Source organism: Bubalus kerabau, chromosome 11 (assembly GCF_029407905.1).
Source record: "Bubalus kerabau isolate K-KA32 ecotype Philippines breed swamp buffalo chromosome 11, PCC_UOA_SB_1v2, whole genome shotgun sequence".
NCBI classification, from domain to species: Eukaryota; Metazoa; Chordata; class Mammalia; order Artiodactyla; family Bovidae; genus Bubalus; species Bubalus kerabau.
Window position 1 is genome coordinate 72311662 of NC_073634.1, and position 19672 is coordinate 72331333.

At 41.8% G+C, this 19672-nt stretch overlaps 1 long non-coding RNA gene across 1 annotated transcript in view; it reads right to left on the reverse strand.

Annotated features, from left to right (window-relative positions):
* The window catches only part of LOC129623309 (uncharacterized), a 64067-nt gene that overhangs the window by 22233 nt on the left and 22162 nt on the right, over positions 1-19672 (reverse strand). The window lies entirely within an intron of this gene.

Sequence of the window (19672 nt, forward strand, 5' to 3'; positions counted from 1 at the left end):
CTGCAGGGTGTGCCGGGTCAATGCTACAGGATCCCCTCTCTGGGCCTGGGGCCATAGAAAAGGAAGTGGTACCATCAGGCAATTGGGGCAGTCGGGATGGGGCTCAGCAAAATCCTGGGGTATGGACAAGTGTCACTTATCACGTCCACAGGTGACAAGCACGCAGCTGTAGGGCAGTGACTTGCATCCATGCTGTTCATCAGCACGCTCAGTAGACGTGTACATCTCAGTGCTGATGGCGGCCTACACGCATGGTCTTTGGAAGCGTTCCACCCCCGTCAGTGGAAAAGACTGACTGGGTCACTGCTGACTCCACCTGTTTCCTTGAATCTGCCAGGACCACCTTCTGCACCCTAGCCACTGGTCTTCTGTTCATCGCCCTCCCATGCAGCTCCCCACCCTGGGGAACTTCTCTGGTTTCCCTGGGAGCAGGGGCTAAAGTGGGGTGGTCAGGTTCCTCCTAATCAACGATGAGCACAAACTTGCCATCCTGTTTCCTTCAAGGATACCCTCTTTGATGCCATGAGCCTTTCCTCTTTCAACAAAACTCTCATATAAATATTAATAGAACAATTAGGTTTTCAAAATTTTTTAATTTGTAAGTAAAAAAAGAGACATTGGCTTTTCCCCCTTTGCATTGTTGTTTGAGCAATCATAATTATCCCCCAAATGACATAGTTATCTCAAGGAGGATTAAGACTGAGAAAATGAAGACAAGAAAATCATGGTGACCGATGTTTCGCTCTCATTGGTTCTTTGCAACCAAATAATCTGGTAGCAGAAAACTAACCTCCACAAATCATCTTTTTTTTTCTTTTTTACAACAATATTGTTGTGATGTTTGTCACATATGATATAATTCACTCATCTAAAGTATGTGATTCAAGAAGTTTTTGTTTTATCATATTCACAGAGTTGTCATAAGTAATCTTTCAATACAAACAGTGCTTTAGGAGAGTAACTACTGGGGCAATGGTACACATTTTTTTTTTTTTTTAGAGTCTTCAAAAAGTCCAACTCGGACACACTAAACTGCCCCACATATTAATAAAATCCAGTCCAGGTATATTTTCAGGCATAGACACAAACTCAGGATGAGGGGAAGAGGGAATACACGCTCTTTAATGAGCCCAGTCCCTGACACATATTCTAGTATGTTATCTTTACAAGAAGATTTTCCCTCTAGCAGAAGATATTATCCCCTTTTTCAAATGAACTTAAAGCCACTCAGCTAAAAAAAATAAAGAAATCAAATGAAGTCATTTATGGCCAGTAAGTGACAGAGTTGGAGACTTTAATGCAAGTCTATATGAATCCCAAAGAAGGGCGTTGCCAAAGAATGTTCAAACTGCCATACAACGGGGCTCATTTCACATGCTAGCAAGGTAATGCTCAAAATCCTTCAAGCTAGGCTTTAGCAATACATGAACTGAGAATTTCCAGATGTGCAAGCTGGATTTAGAAAAGGCAGAGGAGTCACAGATCAAATTACCAACATCTGTTGGATCACAGAGAAAGCAAGAGAATTCCAGGAAAACAACTACTTCTGCTTCATTGACTACACCAAAGCCTTTGATTGTGTGGATCACCACAAACTGGAAAATTCAAGAGATGGGAATACCATTCTACCTTACCTGCCTCTTGAGAAACCTATATTCAGGTCAAGAAGCAACAGTTAGAACTGAACATGGAACAACGGACTGGTTCCAAATTGGGAAAGGAGTACATCAAGGCTGATACTGTCACTGTGCTTTATTTAACTTATATGCAGAGCACATCATGTGAAATGCTGGACTGGATGAAGCACACTGGAATCAAGATTGCCAGGAGGACTATCAATAACCTCAGATATGCAGATGACACCACTCTAATGGGAGAAAGCGAAGAGGAGCTAAAGAGCCTCTTGATGAAGGTGAAAGAGGAGAGTAAATAAGCTGGCTTGAAACTCAACATTCAAAAAACTAAGATCAAGGCATCTGGTCCCATCAGTTTGTGGCAAATAGATGGTGAAAAAATGGAAAGTCTACTTTTTGTAGACTTTATTTACTTGGGCTCCAAAAGCACTACAGACGGTGACTGCAGCCATGAAATTAAAAGACTCTTGCTCCTTTGAAGAAAAGCTATGACAAACGTAGATAGAGTATTAGAAAGCAGAGACATTACTTTGCTGACAAAGTCCTGTACAGTGAAAGCTGTGGATTTTCCAGTAGTCGTGTACTGATGTGAGATGTGCTATAAAGAAAGCTAAGAGCTGAAGGATTGATGCTTTCAAATTGTGGTGCTGGAGAAGACTCCTGAGAGTCCCTTGAATAGCAAGGAGACCAAACCAGTCAACTCTAAAGGAAATCAGTCCTGAATATTCATTGGAAGGACTGATGCAGAAGCTGAAGTTCCAATACTTTGGCCACCTCATGGGAAGAGCCAGCTCATTGGAAAAGACCCTGATCCTGGTTGACCCTGACTGAGGACAGGAGGAGAAGCGGGCAACGGAGGATGAGATAGTTGGATGGCATCACTGACTCAGTGGACATGAGTTTGAGCAAACTCTGAGAGATAATGAAGGATAGCGAAGCCTGGTGTGTTGCAGTCCATGGGGTTGCAAAGAGTTGGACATGACTGAGTGATTGAATAACAATGACAGTGCTGTATATTGTCACCCTGCTTATTTAACTTATAGGCAGAGTACATCATGAGAAATGCCAGGCTGTATGAAGTGTAAGCTGGAATCAAGATTGCTGGGAGAAACATCAACAACCCCAGATATGCAGATGATACCAGCTAAAGGCAGAAAGTGAAGAGGAACTAAGGAGCCTCTTGATGAAGGTGAAAGAGGAGAGTGAAAATCTGGCTTAAAACTCGACATTTAAAAAACTAAGATCATGGCATCTGGTCCCATCACTTCATGGCAAATGGATGTGGCAACAATGGAAATGGTGACAGACTTTGATTTTCCTGGGCTCCAAAATCACACTTCCAAACTTTGCAGCTCATGGGGTTGCAGAGTTGGACACAACTGAACAACTGAACAGCAACATGAAGCCAAGGGCATTCTGTCCACAGCAACTTCTCCTGCCTCACGACAGCTTCTGAGGGCAAAGGACAGCATGAGAGCTGTTTTAGAAGAGTTTCTGAACTTCTCTACTATTCAGGGACCCCCTCAGAGGAATTATGTAACATTTGCTCCCAGGGTCCCCTGAGCAGCTGAACCCCACGAGGAAGCTGTCCACTGGCCAGAGCAGATTTTTCTGGGAAGCTGGCAAACCTAAACCTGCAGGACCCTTTAAGGTCCAGTAGCTACTGTTGCATTTGTGATTACATAGCCTTTACTTCTGAGAGGATCCCCAGGTGACATGAACTTCAAACTCCATCAGAGCCAGATCCACCCCCATCCAGAGCTCCTTTCTTCTCTCGCAGGCAGGACTCCTTTTCCCTATTCCTGGGGCATCTATTCTTTCCTAAGTGTTCAAATGCCAGGTTTCTTGGTCCTGAGTGTGCCCACCCCTTATTTGTCACCTTAACCATCATCTTCTGCACCTCAAAGCCCTGTTCCCCAGGAGGGTAGACTGGGTGTTTTGGGTCTCCAACGGTGTTCAAACATTTTGGGAAGCCAAGAGGGAGAAGCACATTATCAGTCATCAGACCTCAAAGGTCAACTGAAATGTCAACTGGAGCCTCACAGGGCGGCATTGTACCTGCTCTTGTGAGGACGCTAAGTGCTGTACTCCTCAGAGCCTGCCTGGCAAACACATTCATCTATGATTAATTAGAACATGGAGAAACAAAGTCATCTTAATGGATCATTTAAAAAAAGTCATTTAATTGCCTGGAGACCAAATCTTTTAAAAGCAAATGTTTGGGCAGAGGCTCTTGGAAACAAAATATTGAGAATCACTCCTTTAAACCTTCCGTCTCCGGAACGATCAGCCCTTCACCAGCAGAACAGATCCCATACCCAGGAGCAAGCAGTTCTCAGCATGTTAGGTAAGATGGGGCAGAAAACACACACCCTCGCTCCGGGACAATCTCTCCCAGTGTGGGGCTCTCAGAAGGCTCTCTTGGAGGGAGACTGATGGGTTTTATTTGAAGGAAGTGATGGCTTCTGCAAAACCCCTTCTGTTAACCCTGGACTCTGCTCACACAGCCCGACTCTCCAGGTGGTAGGAGAGGCTGTCTGCGTGTGGCATATGGTTTAAGAATAGTTCATCTTTTGAAAAAACTCCTGCCTAGCCTCCTTCTCAGCCCCACGTAATCTACTCTGGAAATGTTCATTGGCCAGAAGAAAAGAGCAAGAGAAGAAAAGGAGAGGAGCAAAGAGTAAGAAAGCGTGATAATGAAAAGCAAAGAAGAAAAGTGAGGCAGGAAAATAGAAGAGAGACGCAGAGTTGATGAGAAAAGGGAAAAGGGGAGTATGATCAGTCCCACCTAAAATCAATAAGGTCAGTGAGAGAGCTGTGGCCCCAACGCCAATGGCATCGTTTGCAAACCCTCAGGGAAGAAGAATGTGCCTTCCCTACAAATGTACCCTGCCTCCTCCTTCCCAGGACTTCTCTCCCTAGGACTTCTCCCTGCTCCCCCTTCATTCCTAAAACCCACTTCTCCAACACACAATGCTGGATTCTTCCAGCCAATCTGGGGGAGTCCTGTGAGATGACTCTGGTTTTTCAGTATCATGATGGGATTTTGCAAAACCCAAACAACACATAGTGGAGACATTGCTCAAAACGATTCCTCAGATACCACCACCTGGGGCAAATGAGAGCCAGCTGTTGAGCAGCTGAACCACGTCAGCACTCAGCACCAGAGGTGAAGCAGAGCAGTAATTCAGCCAGATAAAGAGGAACCTCCCGGGCAAGACAAGCTCAGTGGGAGCCTGGCAGAGCCTGGCGGAGCATCATCGCAGACCCTTGGCCTGGCTTTTCTTCGACTTTCCAGTTGTATTGTAAATACACTCATATAAAAATAAGTACCACTCTATTTTTGTAAAACACTTTGTAATTTAAGCATTTCCCATGCATTGTCTCATTGGATCCCTCAGCGTTTAATTGTTTAAAAATTAGCTAGTGTCAGATGTATTTATAATTCTCCCCACCCAACCCACATATTTTCCACAAACATTGTCTCTCACTTTCTAATAAATGCAGCACATGCAAAAAAAAAAAAAAAAATCCTTTCACCTTTTTCTCTGTTTTTTTTCCTAAAGCAGTCTTTCCTCCTCTGGCCAGTTCTCTTGACACCGTAATTACTGGTTTCTGCAATTTTGCTTTCCTGTCTACATCTCCAAGATTGTAAGCCTTTTGTTCCTTTTTCCGCTTACCTTTGGAAAAGGCTTGTTCTTTGCACCTGTGGCTTACCCCTTTACCTCCTCCTCCCACACTTGTTTAACCAACTGTCTTCAAATTCTTTCTTGACCAGAGGGCAATTAGAGGCACAAAAATAGGTGCTGCTGAATCACCTCCTGCCGACATCCTCTCCCTGTGGCCGCCTTCTGCCCCTAAGCATCATATTATCTTGAATACAGTGCTTCCGTTATTAGCCAGGTGACCTTGAGAAAGTTATTTAACTTCTCTGAGTCTCAATCCCATAACTGTAAATCAGGATACTAGGAGGCCTGACCTCACATGGTTGAGGCTTAAAGAGATAATGAGGCTTGGGTACCATAGCGCCTCGTGCCTGGCACAGCATGCTGCTGCTGCTAAGTCACTTCAGTCGTGTCTGACTCTGTGTGACCCCATAGACGGCAGCCCACCAGGCTCCGCCGTCCCTGGGATTCTCCAGGCAAGAACACTGGAGTGGGTTGCCATTTCCTTCTCCAATGCATGAAAATGAAAAGTGAAAGTGAAGTTGCTCAGTCGTGTCCAACTCTTAGCGACCCCCTGGACTGCAGCCTACCAGGCTCCTCTGCCTATGGGATTTTCCAGGCAAGAGTACTGGAGTGGGGTGCCATTGCCTATAAATGTCAGTTCCTAAGCGAACCATTGCACTTTCCCCTCTTTCCTCACTAACCAGGAGCATAGTATCATGAGGAACACTTGCCTGTGGAATCACAAGACCTATGTTTAATTCCAGCTTTTGCCTCCTTGGACAGACGTTCATTCTGGTCTCATTTGGCATGTGCATAAAATGAGGATACTAAAAGTCTTCCATATCTATCAATCAATATGGTTGTAAGGATCAAATAGGAAGAGTGTAAAAATGCTTTTGTAACTAAAATGTGACCAGCCAGCACAATTATTACTGATAAGACATTCCTAGCATAATACCGTTTGGTCCTATTTTTAAAAATTTCCTGTCACTTTCTATGTAGCTTTCAAAAATAGCAATAAAATACAAATATAAAATATATCACTTGACCATTTTTAAGTGTCCAGTTCAGTAGTGCTAAGTATATTTCACACTGTTGTAGAAACAGTCTCCAAAACTCTTCCTGGACCCTTAGGGGAGAACTCCTGTTATGTTACAAAAACTTTGATGGTAAAGAGCCAGGGACCCTGCAATCTGATTGTCTGAGCTTGGATCCTGGTTCTATATGACCATGGTCAAATTATTCTCTGTGTCTCCGTTTTCTTATCTTTAGAATGGGAATAGTCTTTGCCACAGAGAGTTTTTGTGGGGATATTACAATTGGGAATAATGGAAAAGGAATTTCCTCCCAGAAAGCAGATCTAGGACCTGCCAGATTGGTTTTACTTTACTGCCAGGCCAGGAAGTTGTCCCTGTTTCTGATCAGTAGGAATTGATATGTTCTATGGTGCAACGTGCATTTGGTACTTTCCTTTTCTGTGAGTTGTGCTGGAGTTTTTATTGTGGTTATTGTTTTTTTCCTTACCTCTGAACATCAGGTATAGGCAGGCAGACGAACTGTCTTTTCAATTTAACAGACTGTGGTCCTGAGAGGCACACACAGGCCGATAGGGAACTCTGCACAGTAACCAGAAATCCTAGACTTTGAAATGGACAAAACTTTGGGTTTTCTTCCTTAGTGATGGGTGGGTTGCGGGGTGGGGGCGGGTGTGTGTGAGAATATGTAAAAGAATAGGAACCCTTGGGTTCCAAAGAGCCAAAGAAGTAATTATGACAGATATCATTCAGTAACTTATGAGTATTCATTTTAAATTACCTTCTTTGCTGTTTTCCTAGTGTAAAGACACAGTTCTCCATTTCCCAGCTACCTTACTACTGAGGGTGATGTATAATGTAGTCTGGTCAATGAAATGTAGATGAGTCCACTGGAAAAGTCTTAGCTTCCTGAATGAAAGCACAAAGACTTGTAGGCAGAAAGCCCTTCGTCCTTTTTTCCCCTCTTCTTGCCTTAATCATGGATGCAAGGCTACAACCTCATGGCTGTAGACAACAAGCAAGAAGATGAAAGCCGGGAAGCCAAGTTGGAGGTAAGGGAAGAAGGTGCCCAAGTGTCCCCAGTGGAAGGACTGAGCAACTGCTTCCCCGACCCTATGTCTCCAGTACATGAAATGTGAACTTCCTATTTGTTTAGGCCATAGCTGATTTTACTTTTTTTCTCCTTTCTTTAAAAAATTCATTGTAATACTAGCTTATATAGGAGCAAGGGTGCTAAACTTTTAAAAAATTTAGTAACTATTCCCTGAGAACGGGGTCCCTTAAAGCACCTGGGGATGTGGAAGGAGTTGTCTATTTGTGCAATGAAGAACTTAGGTAATTCTGGACCTGAAGCAGAGAGCATTTGGTTCACACAGGGGCTGTGAGCTTTAGATGAGGATGAGAAGTTTGTCTCTCATGCAAGAGTTAATTTGAGGACTAGAGGCTCCTTGGAGGATGGCCTGTGGGACCCCTTTGAGGCTAGGCTCAAGGCACAGTGTAGAACAATAGATTCACAAAATAACATTCAGGCTGACCAATCCTGATTGTACTTGGGAAGGTATGACATGATGGAGAGCTGTGGATACTAAGATCGTGCATGCTCGTTAAACTAATCCTTAGTTACCTATGTTGATGATTACTGCATTTGTGAGTATTGGGGGAGTGAGGTTTGGGTTTCCTTTTCCGAAATATTCTTCTTTATAGGTTTTAACTTGAAAGGTATCCATTGTTTCTCTTTGCGCAATGAGAAAAATCCATGAACTGAAGATAGGCACAGTGCTGCTGATGGCCCTCTCAGGCAGAGAAGTGGGGAGAAGCCAGCTAAGCTAGAGCAGACTTGGAAACTCTAAGGATAGGAAGGCTGCTGAGATTCTGCGTTCATCTCAGGTTTTCACCAGTGTTCCTTCCTTGAACCATTGATTTCCCTCCCACCAGCTGTACATTAACACCACTTGGCTGCACCTGTTGGTCATTTTACCGTTTTTCCATGCTTCACTACATTTGTGGGAAATTGTGTGGTCCCTAGCAGTGAGGTTACAGAACTCTGGGGCATGGCCCCTCTCATCAGCCTGATGGTCACTGATTTCCGGAGCACTGATGTCTGTTGTGACCACTCTCAGGGCTGATCCTTGAGTGGCTCTTGGAAGGCAGGCTACCTCTCCTTCCGGTGTGTTACTTTCCATCTTTCTCTTTGTCCTTTTTCTTGTCTAACCTTCTCTATAGTCACTCATCTCCATGGCCATGTTTATGGAAACTTTCCTCATTTATTCTTTGATTTTTGCTATTTCTGTTTCTCTTTTTTCACCTTTACAGGGGAAACTTGCTCTGCATTGATCATTCCTGAGTAAGAGAAGAGCTATTCTGTTATTTAAAGTCCTTGGCTTGGTGCCTCCTTTTGAGCATTTTTAAAATTTATTTTTAACATGTCCTACTTCTTCATGGCATCTTGAAAAGGGAGCAAGTCTCCTCTCCCCTTAATGATCCCTTTTATAGTTCTACTTTCTTCCTGTTCCAATAGGAATTTGCATATGCTGTATTTGATCTTGCCAAGTTTCCAAGATTTTGAGAATACCATTTTGATCAGGAGAGAGAATTTTGGTCATCACCCCACTTCCTTGAGCCATGTGACTTTGGGTCAATCACTTGGCTCTGTGCATCTCTGCTTTTCCATTTTAATAAAGGGATAAACATACTTTACTGAAAGGCAAAGTGATGGATAAGCTAACTTCTCAAGCATCTTTTCTGCTTTAAGACCCAGACTTCTATTGATTAGAAAAGAGATGGCTTTTGTTTTGTAATAACTTTTATTTCATGATTATCCTGTCCTTTTTATGAGCTATTTCTCACTTTTAGTAAGTTTATGTCAGATTACTAGGATAATGAACCTACTGTACCCCTTAAAGTGTTCAAATACTTTTTTTATTATTATTATCTATCTTTGTTCCATTGGTAGTGCATGTAACTAATGAGCCTTAAATTCTGCATCCCTAAAATTATTGCATAGATTATGATCAGGCTATGCTTCCTCTTTGTCACTTTACATTCCCCCATAAGTTTATATTAGGAACTCAATACAAAGTTAGATATGTAGTTTTACCTTGTCCTTTTTAATGGTTGCATAATATTCAACTGTATGGACATACCATAATCTAATCTAATCAATCTCCTAAAAATGAGATAATCAGGTTGCTTTCAGTTTTTTTGCTATTATAAATAATACTGCAATGAATGTACTTGTACATATGTATTCATGCAGTTATTTCTGTAAGACATTTTCTAAGATACAGAATCACTGCTTTTAGAATATGCTCACTCTTCATTTAATAGCAATGAGTCTAAAGTCTTTACATCCATATATTATTTTTTAATATCTGATTGTCCCTTTTCTTCATGACAATGGAATTATTCTCTATTTAAAATATGGCATTGTCCTGAAATAGATATGTCCTTCCTTTGATAAAAATTCTATTTCTGGAAGTTTATTTGAGGATGAACACAGAGATCTGCTGTAAGGACTTGAACAAAATTGTCATCATTTTAGTAGGTACTTAGTATGTGCCAGGCATTGTACAAAGAGTTTAAAATATATCATTTCACTTAATTCTAACAAGAGGTTTTAGTGTAGATACTATTATTAAACTCATTCCACAAATGAAGAAACTGAGCCTTAAAGAGATTAACTTTCCCAAAGATACACAGTCAACATTCAAGGAATCTGGGAGCAGAACTTAACTTGTCACTGGAACCCACAGGTTTCAACATGAACTCCTTATATCACAGTATATAATAAAGAAATGTTGGGAATAGACTATCCAAAAATAAAGGAATGGTAAAATAAGTATGAATATTTACACAATAAATATTATTATACGTAGCCATTTAAATTGCTGCTCAAATTTATTTATTGTTATCTATATGACAATATATTCTTAACATGGTTACTTAATAAGACATATTGTGAAACAGCATGAAGATGAGCCCATATATTTTTTTTAAAAAGGTGAGTGAATTTAGTTCCTTCAAAATGTACAGAAGAATTTGAAGAATGCAGGATTGTCTTTGGGTTGATAGGATTGAGAGTATTTTTAATATAATCATTTGGATTTGTTTATTTCTTCTGGTTTTTTTTTCTATAATGATCATATATTACTTTTGTAATAAGGTTAAAATAAAGGCTTTAAAATAATAAAAAAAGATTCAGTTTTGCTATAGAGGTGTTTTGTGTTTACATATTGCAGGAAGAGATATTGTTGAAATGGCTTTGAATTTCTAACAAATCTATTTCACCTGTTTGATATTTTAGCTTGTTTCAGGTATTACTTGTAAACTGATAAAATAATCAACTTTGCTCATTTTGAGAAAGTCATGAATATTTGCAAGTCTGTCCTTTTACTTTCCCTTTCCCTCTTTTACTTCCTTTCACATTAATTCATTTTTCCAAACAGCTCCCATAGCTTTTGAAAATCCACATTCCTCTCACAGCTTTATCTCTACCTTTGGAGATGCTGGGCTCTAATATACCTTTAGCTTATCACCCATGTCTCCTGACCTTGTCGAGTTCCTAGGGTACCTCTGTATTCATTTTGTAGGAAGCTAGTCACAACTATACATATTTAACTGTTGGGAAGATCCCCTGGAGAAGGAAATGGCAATCCACTCCAGCACTCTTGCCTAGAAAATCCCATGGATGGAAGAGCCTGATAGGCTACAGTCCATGGGGTCGAAAAGAGTTGGACACGACTGAGTGACTTCACTTTCACTTTTACTTTACAGTTTAAGAGTGTTTTGCATCATAATCTTATTTGCTTTTTCCTGTAGGTCCTTATGGCTTCCCAGGTGGCACTACAGGTAAAGAATCCACCCACCAATGCAAGAGATGCAGGTTCAATCCCTGGGTCAGGAAGATTCCCTGGAGTAGGAAATGGCACTCCACTCCAGTATTCTTGCCTGGAAAATTCCATGGGCAGAAGAGTTTGGGAGGTTACCGTCTATGGGGCTGAAAAAAGTTGGACATGATTGAGCAGATGAGCACATAGGTCTTTATAGGAAGTAGGGAAAACCTTATGAACCCTATTTTGCAGAAGAGAAAACTGAGCTTTATTAAGTTTGATTTCACTAAAGTCACACATCTAGCAAGTAGTAATGCTGGAAGTAAAACCTAGTCTTTGGTTCCAAGGTACTCTTTCTTTCTACATCCTATAATATCTCTGAATGGAGTTATCAATGGCTACCAGCTGCTGGTGCTGCTGCTGCTTCAGTCGTGTCCGACTCTTCACGACCCCATGGACTGCAGCCTACCAGGCTCCTCCATCCATGGGATTTTCCAGGCAAGAGTACTGGAGTGGGGTGCCATCGCCTTCTCCAGGCCACCAGCTAGATAGCAACTATTCCCTAGCTCTGAAGTCTTAAACCTTAACTGGGTAAGCAGATCTTTTTAACATCCAAAATGAGACCCAGGCAGTGAAGCCAATCAAGGTAGCAATGGGTTAAAAGGCCACTCTTATTCTAGACACAGGGCAGGCACAGAGCTATCCATGGTCCTGAGATCACTGCCCTGAGTTCACGCTGACCTCTTGGGCTCTAGCCCATCCGATTTGTTCATTACTTATCCTTATGGCATCACTTATTCATTTGAATCTCATTGACTATTCTGTCTCACATTTCCTGTTTCTCTCCTTGGTTATCATTTCTGTAGGTCTCAGGGTCAGCAGTGTCTACTAGTCCAGGGTTCCATGAAAACCTTTCCCTTTTGCCATCCTTGAATCCAGGAGCATACTTGATAAGTAATAAATTTCTCTATTCATCTTCATCCTTAAAAAATGAAAATCAACCTGCAGGAAAGATTTCTCTTTATCCTTCCTCATATTTATGCCATTTGTTCCCCATGTATCTGCTTTCAGTCTTGCTTTACCAAAACTTGCATTTAAGGTCTTTTCTCCTTCAGGTCTTTTTTTCTTTTCCTCTTAAATTTGCTTTGTCTGTCTCTTCTTTGCTTCTCAGGCTTTATGCAATGTTTTAATTTCTATTGCCAGTTCCAACTTCTGGGTTCTTGGTTCCATCAATAGTTAACCAACATGCTTCTTAACTTTACTTTGTCTTATCTGGCTCAGTGTTTCTCAAAGAATGGCTAGAGTATTTCTGAATCAAAATTATCTGTGGTTATCACTAACATTTAGATTTCTGGGCTTTCTCTCTACCTGATTCTCTCCTTTGGCTAGGGGCCCTTCTCCTTCTGGTTTCCTTTCTTATTGACTGGGAAACCCCTATCTCCAAAGTCATGACCAGCAAACAAGAAAGTGGATCTGAGTGCTGCCTCTCAATACCTCACACAGTCTTTCCTACCAGTAGCTGTTCCTGCTCTGCCACCCTCTGCCCCCAGAGGACTGTGTATGGCTTGTGACCACACTATGTTCTCCTATCTACCCCTTCCTGTTCCTCCTTCCCTCTCATCCTTCTCTTTGTCCTCCACCTCACCCCTACTTTTCCTTATTCTTCTTCTTGGGTAGTCTACTCAAACTGCTCTGGTGCTTTCTATAGCTCTAGTGTTTAAAGAGTTCCAGTATTACTATGGTATTTCCTCACTCCTCTGTTTTATTATTTCTGAGGGATATATGTTTTTATCTGAGAAGATACCATTTATAAGACAAAGCTAGTTTGGTTCTGATGATGAAGTTTTGAGAGAAGTGAAATATACATTATCATTCTTTTGTTGCATGGAAACTGAGACCTAGAAAGCTTTATGTTCAAGATCAGTGGCAAAAGTAATACTAGAAACATGGTCTGAAGACTTTTCTATAACAATTTCATTCCACAAATACTTCCTGAGTCTCTGCTATGGGCAAAACATTGAATTAGCCACTAGAGATGTAAACATGGAGAAAAACTTCCCTCTCTGGTTTCATGAACCTTCCAGTGGTCATAAAGAAGCTAAGGAATTCCCAAGTAATACAGCACCAGGAGGTGTGTGCAATGCTTCAAGCTCTTATACATTTACTTGTGAGATGTGAGAACCTACAGGAATGAGGAAATGCTTGTATTCTTTTAACTAGGAGGGAAGGAGAGATGGCACAGGGAGGAATTCTTGAGCATATCAAGTTTCATACGGGGATTAAAAGCCATGTGAGAATTTCCAGTGGGAGAACACCGCACAACTGAAGAATGCCCTAGGGATTTCAAGCTTGGAGTTGAGAGATTTGAGAAGTAAGTTTAGGAACATAACTGAGGCCACAGCATTGAAGGACTTCAATCTCAAACTAACTTGCAGGTGGGTAGGGGAAGTCTTCAGCTCTTATCATGAGACCAGGCTGCCTCCACACATGCATGGGACAGACATGGAATTCAAAGTATCCTTTTATAAATAATAGCAGAGAATCAGGCACAGGAAATAGAGACCCATAATGGAGGTTGAGACAAATGTGCCTGAGCAATGTGGTGGCCACCATTCTGAGTATCAAGTGGGGAATCAACACTCTAAGAGCAGCCCTGGTGAGGGCAGGCCCTCCCTCTCAAAGACAGAAGTGGCACAAGCTGCCCAGGGCAGGTGTTGGCCTTCTGATGAGAGTGGAGAAAGGTGATGCTTAAGTACAAGGCAAAGAGCTGACTTTTCTAAAGCATGTATTAGCGTGTGGCTAAAAATAGCCACCTGTTCCAGGTCGGATTCCAAATTGGAAGAGCTCTTCACATATTAAAAAAGCATCTGTCTCCCGGTAGTCATGGCAACAGGCATCCCTGAATAAATGTGGATAGATGTTTTTGGAATGGGGCTGGGAAAGAAAGTGGACATAACAGCCTCTGGATAAGAGGTGAGTCTTTCTGTTCTTCCTTGACTTGAAGCCTCATCTTGCTTTCCTACTTTCTAGCCCTTCTAATTTTGCACAGCCCCTGGTTTCTCTCTGAAGAAATACCTTCTATAGTCAGTGCCTGTCCAGTGGGCTGGACAGGGAGAGGAGATGGAGAGAAGGGTCAGACATCCCATTGGCATGAAGAGATGGGATGGGAGGCCAAGCTGCTTGGGCTCAGAATCTCATGTATGCTATATTGTTTGGCTGTTTGTGTATTTCCTTTGTCAATGATCCCCATAAAATATATTTGTCACTTCATGTTAACTATATTAAGTGCCAAGGGTCTGCTTGTTTCTTTTGCTTAGTATGCTTTGTCAACTCCTTGAGGCCAAGGAGTCCTTTCTAATTCCACTCATAGCATGAAAACTCTCCTCCAATCTATCCGTGTTGCTTGTACTATACAGCAGAAGAATATTCTCTTAGGACTCAGAGTGCTACCCCATAACTGTAGGTAGCTCTCCACCTGTCAACTCCAGAATCCCCAGTTCTGACAAATGGAGGAAATGTGTTAAGCAGGACTCTGTTGTACAGATCCTCCTTGAAGACAATGGTAAATGATAAATGAGACCACTCGAAACCATTGTTCACGATAAACGCTCTTAAGTGTGTGAATAATATAAATGAATAAAGAAGCTTGGGATGAACCTGGTGATGAGGGCAGAAATGTAAGGATGAAAAAAAGCCAGAACCCCCTGAGCATGTTCCCAGGTGACTGCTTAAATAAGGCAGACATTTAGTCTCTGCAGAGAGGATTAAAATCAGATCACTAGTCAGGTGAGGAGTCAGCTTATGTTCTTGAGGACATGCAGGAGTTGCTGTGGCATGCCTGAGATCCTCACTGGGCAAAATTTGCAAACTGTCATCTAGATTCCTCTAGGAAGAACTCTCCACAGGCACATAGGTCTAGATCCTGGCTAATAAGGCTGCTGAGAGTTTCTTTCCCTGGTATTCTCTGCCTTGCCCTATTTCTTACCTGATGATGAAAATATGATATTTTTTGAGCACCTACACCTGTGTGTCCCCTGCAGTGCATGCAGGTCCAGGCTTGGCAGGCATTGGACAATTCATTCATTTACTCATTCCACTAATCCCTCCTGAGAGCTACTGTGTGCTGGGTGCTACATGGTCCCTGTCCTCATGGACCTTGGGTTAGGAAAATGATGGGACATCACTAGTATTGTGATGATGGCTCCTGATGGTGATGATAATCACCCCGGCTATGGCAAGAACACTGCACAATCTATTCTTGATGCTCTGGCATGTGGGGCCCAGGCGAGCCTGCAGAGACTGCCCTTCCCAGAGACAGGAAATGACTCCCCTGTGAATGTACTTTTCCTATGAAAACCTACCTCTCCAGAGCCCAGAGCTGCCCACTGCCTCCTTTATGGAGCTGTCACAGGTTGACCACTATCCTCTGCCATAATCCCTCGAGGGTCAGGTACCAGACAACTTTAAACCGTCCCTACACCCATGAGCCCCCTGAAATTATTCAAAAGAGTCCATTCTAGACCTGTGTGGCCAGCTGACCCTGTCTCACCCATTCCTTCCCAGGAAAATTGCAATAAAGTCTCTTTCCCATGATTTTCCCTCACTCCTTCTGCATCTTGACCAACTCTGGGACTTCCCTGTGTGGTCCTGCATGGCATGGAGTGCCCCTCCCTCTTGAGAACTGTAACAAACTATCTTTTCATCAGCAATTGTCTCCCAGTCTGTTGGCCCCATCATACCAGAACAATAATAAAAACCACATTTTAAAACAATAAGAGCTCAAATTCTGGGGTCAGTTCTCCTGGATTCAATCTCATCACCAACATTTACTGGCTGTGGGACACAGCCTCAACTTTTCCTCTCTACAGGAGAAACAATAATATCTAACCTGTTGGGCTATTAGGAGGATTCAATGAGATAATTTGTATAAAGCACTTAACCTCCAGTAACTGCCATATGTAAATGCTAAATAAACATGAGATCTAGATTTATATTTGGGAGGAAAAAGGATGCAGGGCCCACATCTTTTTGAAGTCTATAATCAGATGGAGCTTTCTAGAATCTCCAGAGTCTCCCTATTCACTACCTTATTTGGTCCTGATAGCTCTGAGAAAGTGGATGGGTAGGTGGGGCACCTGTGTTTCACAGACAAGGAAATTGAGACTAAAAGAGCACTAGCTAGTCAATGAAAAAGGTTGGACTAAGATCCAGCTCTCATGACAACTAGCTCTTTCTCCCAGGCCAGACGTGGCAATAGATGAGGACTTGGCAGTCAGACAGACCAGGCTTAAAAGCCAGCTCCACCATTTCTTAACCCGGTGCATCCTGTGGCAGGTTGGAGATCACTAAGCTTCCATTTTATTAACTGTCAAAAAGGGGAAAATAATTTTTTCCCTCATAGCTTGAGACTTTTTAAAAAGAATTGAATCAAAACTGGTTCAGGCAGGAGAAAATGAGCACTCTCCTATATACTAAGAGCTCTCTTATTTTCCAACAAAGAAAATCTCTAATACAGGAAATAGCTTTATGCACAGGGCTGTTCATCACAACATCGCTATCTAAATATAATTTGAAAGCAAATGATGAATTCGATAACAGGGAAATGGATAAATAAATTGTTGTATATTCACAGGATGGGATAATATACAGCCATTAAAAGCAATGTTTGCAAAGTTTATGACAAAACTGTATTTACTGTTAGGTCAATAAATCATGCCTCATATTGTTTCATTTTCATCAAAGTAACACAAAGATTAGAGAGGGAATCAGGTTGACAAGCCTTGCTGGGAAAACAACAGTGGCCCCATTCATTCCCGTTTCCCAGAGGCAATTGTTTTCTACTCCTTGAGCTGATTATTTGTTATTTTTTTTAATGTCTAAATAATAATATTTTATTGTTTTTGATTTTTTTAAACTAAAAAAAAAAAAAAAAAAGAGGCCAGAAAGAGACAAAATCTCCCTCTGCCTCTTTTCTCGATTTCACTTTGCTGGAGTGATTTCTTCCCAAAGTGCCCATCCCTCAGGAATGGTGTATGTGTTCCTACCCACCATATAAAATGTGTACGTAAGAGGCAAGCATTTCTGTCCTAGTGTTCACAAAGTATGAAGTAACAAGGCAGATATGTTTCTATTTTAATATTGAGTGAAAAAGGATTTCCCTTACTGTGGTTCCAATTAGGCATACATGGATAAAGGGGCCAGAGGGAAATAACCACTATAATATCGAAGGTAGTTTCTGGATGCGAGAATTTATGAGTAATGTTTTTCTTTTGTTCATATTTTGTGAAATTTCTATAATGATCATTCCTTTAAAAAATTGCAGATAAAAATCTTTAGTTCTAAAAAGATAAAAATCCAGTTTATTTCTTATGGTTGTTATAAGGCCATACTCACATGCAGCCTGTTGCATATTAACTGGGGACCCTATAAATGGTAATTTCCCTTCCTCTGACCATTTCTTTGGCCTTTGATCCTTGTGAAATGGATGAAGAGGTGGACACTTGTAGTCAGATCCAGGAGTGGATTATTAGAATGCTATTGAACTGATATTGGAATTTGACACAGAAACATCTAATCAGAAAGAAAAGGGAACCCTCTTACACTAATGGTGGGAAAGTAAATAGGTACAGCCACTATGGTTCCTTAAAAAACTAAACTAGAACTACCGTATAATCTAGCAACCACTCCTGGACTACATTCAGAAAAGACAAAAATGCTAATTTGAAAAGATACATCCTCCCAATGTTCACAGCAGCACTATTTTCAATAGCCAAGACGTGGAAACAACTTAAATGTCCATCAATAGATGAATGGACAAAGAAGATATGGTATATATACACAATGGAATATTACTCAGCCACAAAAAAGAATGAAATGATACCATTTGCAGCAGCATGGATGCAACTAGAGATCATCAGTAAGTCAGAAAGAGAAAGACAAGTATCAAATGACGTCACTTATATGTGGTATCTTTAAAAAAATGATACAAATGAACTATTTGCAAGATGGATATAGACTTATAGACACAGAAAACCAATGGTTACAAAGGGGGAAAGTGGGCAACAAATTGGCAATTTGAGATTAACAGATACAAACTACTATGTATAACCTAGATAACAACAGGGACATACTGCATAGCACAAGGAACTATATTCAGTATTTTGTAATAACCTATAATGGAAAAGAATATGTGTGTTTATAGATATATATACAATTGAATCACTTTGCTGTATACCTAAAACATTGTAAATCAACTATATTTCAATAAGAAAGGAATCAATATAAAACAGAAAATTTAATAATCTTTTCTCTTTAAAAACAGGTAAGAAAGAAAACCCAGAAAGACGTTAGGGTCTAGGTTAAGGCCATGGTCAATAGAAGGCCTTGGCCACCCAGATCCAGATCCACTCCAGCCCCCTGGTGACTCAGCCCTGGGCAGACAGCTGAGGAGGGAGGAACGGGCCTGGGAAGCAAGAACCGTGTAGGCTGGGGAAGGGCTCAGGTCTGTGGGGAATGGGATTGCCTGAGGATGGGGTGCCTGGAAAGCAGTGCCAAGCAATTTAGCACTAACAAGGCTCCTTAGACCCCAGGGAGGAAAGAGGGAGCTGAGTGTCTCAGTTTGGGTTCCCCCAGAAGCAAACCCTGAAGAATTCAAGGGCAAGGAGCTCATCTAGCAAGTGCAGGAAACACTGACCGGAGCCGAGGAAGTGGGACAGGGGCAGGGGCAGCCGACCAAGGTGTCATAATAAGCAGTTACTACTGTGGTTGATCAGAGCATAATCTTACGGGGAATTCTGGGAAACAGTGTGGAGCACACACCTGCCTCTGTCCTGCCTGAGGGGTGAGAACCTGGGCCATCATACACAGTCCCCTTCTGTCGCTGGTTGAGGGCTGCTCCTGGGGCATGTTGATTCCCTGCCATGATCAGCCTGGTGTGCATGGCCAGGGCAGCTTTCTGTGGCTTCTGAAAAACTCAAGTGAATCACAGCTACAGACAGTTGGCAATTTGGAGGAGCGCAGTGACATGATAAGGCCAAGTGGTGGGCTCTGCTGCCCTTGGGCAGAGGGTACCACTTCCTATCCAGGGCTTAGTAAAAGTTGCTTGTCCTCTCTCTGTAGGATAGCCATGTAATTCATTATCCCAACTAGGACACTTACACAGGGAAAGGGGACACTATTAAACTTGATGCTGAGACAACAGGTATAGTCACACCATCTCCCTGGATAGCCTTCTGATCTGGGACCATAAACTCTCTCCCTTTTGCTTCTACATAAGTAAATCCCTCAGTGACTTCTGAGGGATATCCACTGAGGGACAGGTTAGCTCAAGTGTCAACTATGTTATTGGATATATAACAAAGAGGAGGGGAGATGTTAGAGATTCATTCATTTATTCACTCACTCACTCCTTCATCAAACACTAAGAACCTTCTCTGTTCTGAGTGCTGCTCTAGACTTGAGGGCCACAAAGGTGATGAGGACAGCATCCTTGTGGGGTGAAGGAAAGT